Here is a 1719-nt window from a genome sequence, read left to right as displayed (position 1 = left end):
GCATCAGGGTCTTTTCCAATGAGTCAATTCTTTGCATGAGGTGGCCAAAGTATTGGAGTTTCAGCTTTAGCATAAGTCCTTCCAATGAACACCCAGGATTGATCTCCTTTAGGATGAACTGGTTGGATCTCCTTGCAGTCCAAGGGACTCTCAAGAGTCTTCTCCAGCACCACAGTTCAAAAGCATCAATTCTTCGGCAATGAGCTTTCTTCACAGTCCAACTCTCACATCCATACATGACCACTGGAAAACCATTGCCTTGACTAGATGGACCTTGGTTGGCAAAGTAATGTCTCTGCTTTTTAATATGCTATCTAGGTTGGTCATAACTTTCCTTCCAAGGAGTAAGCATCTTTTAATTTCATGTTTAACATAAAGAATGATTAATCTGTGATAGTAGAGTAACTTTGAATACAAGTATACTCTTTATGGTATCCTGAGGCCAAAGGAGATGGACAAACTTGGGGAGGTGGCCCTCTCCTTGAGGCTGTAGTTCATATCTCATTGGAGAAATGTGTATTTGAACCCACTGGATGGCAGGGAAGTTGGCTGATTTGCTGGCCAGAGCTGGTCTTCAGTCAAAGATGAGCAGTAATGGACTCTCTGGAGCGCCAACAGGGCTGGCGAGTTACAGCTGGTCACCACTGCATGGGTGTGCAGAGCAGTAGGAGTGGAATGCCCGGCCTCCTGCAGCCCAGGTGGAGGCCTGCTGTCCCTGTGGAGGGGATGTGTAGTTGGGAGTAGCAGAGTGTCGAGAGGACTGTGGGAAACATCCCTGGGGAAGTGAGTGAGTGCAAACAATCAGGGAGTCAATGCCAACAGGAAGCCCAAAGTCTATATGGAGAGGGCAGTACAGAGATGACCATCAGGCCATCATGGGGCTACTCTGTCCCTGAGGGACAGTGTTTCCAGGTGAATGGCTAGGGCCAGGTACCACCAGATGTCCTCAGCACACTTAATCCACCATGCCACAGTCAGAAACCACCAGAGAGTGCCTTCCTCCTGCAGTGCTGCTCCAGCACGCTCTAATGAGAGAGCTTAACATCATGTTCACTCAAACAGACAAATGCTTAAAGCAATTCCATCCACTGTCAGAAAGCATCTACTTTAAGGGTGAGTTGCAGCTAAGAGGCAAACTGTTTATAGGGGCACAGACTCCAGGCTCCTTGCTACTTTGTTTACTAAAGACCTTTCTTTCCATCTCCAGTAAAGATGAATGAGATTGATTAGGAAAATAGATCTGGCAGAGAAAGGATCTTCCCTGGTGATCCAGTGGTTAAGATTCTGCACTCACATTGCAGGGGGCCCAGGTTTGATCCCTTGTCAGGGAACTAGATCCCACATGCTGCAGCTAAGGTTTTGTGTGCCACAACTAAAGATCCTGCATGTTGCAATGAAGATTGACGGTCCCTTGTCCCACATCTGAGACCCAGAGCAGTCAAATAAACATCTTAAAAAAAAAAGGATGAGTGAGATTGAATTGAGGAAGCTGAGAGATCACAAATTTTTAACAGTTTCACTTTGCAGAGTGGTTTGCTTTTTCAGCAGTTTTAAGATACTTACAAGTATAAGATACTCCAGTATAAGAGAGAATACAAATAAAGTATTGATCTGGATTTGGGTTTTTCAGGTTGGGGTAATAAGAGAGATAGTGAGCTGTGTACCAGAGTCTTCAATGAGAGAGATGAAGCCTGCGTGCATGCTAAGTCACTTCAGTTG

The 1719-nt window shown here is 45.6% G+C and overlaps 1 non-coding gene across 1 annotated transcript; it reads left to right on the top strand.

Annotated features, from left to right (window-relative positions):
- The first annotated feature begins 1258 nt into the window (after window positions 1-1258).
- On the top strand, window positions 1259-1331 carry TRNAV-CAC (transfer RNA valine (anticodon CAC)). The gene has a single exon. It is a non-coding gene; the product is annotated as a tRNA-Val (tRNA).
- Window positions 1332-1719: the final 388 nt, after the last annotated feature.

The sequence above is a fragment of the Moschus berezovskii genome, chromosome 4 (assembly GCF_049115385.1).
Source record: "Moschus berezovskii isolate FMDL1 chromosome 4, NW_MosBer_1.0, whole genome shotgun sequence".
In the NCBI taxonomy this organism is placed as follows: Eukaryota; Metazoa; Chordata; class Mammalia; order Artiodactyla; family Moschidae; genus Moschus; species Moschus berezovskii.
The sequence above is the reverse complement of the archived record's forward strand: the minus strand, read 5'-3'. Positions and strand labels throughout refer to the sequence as shown.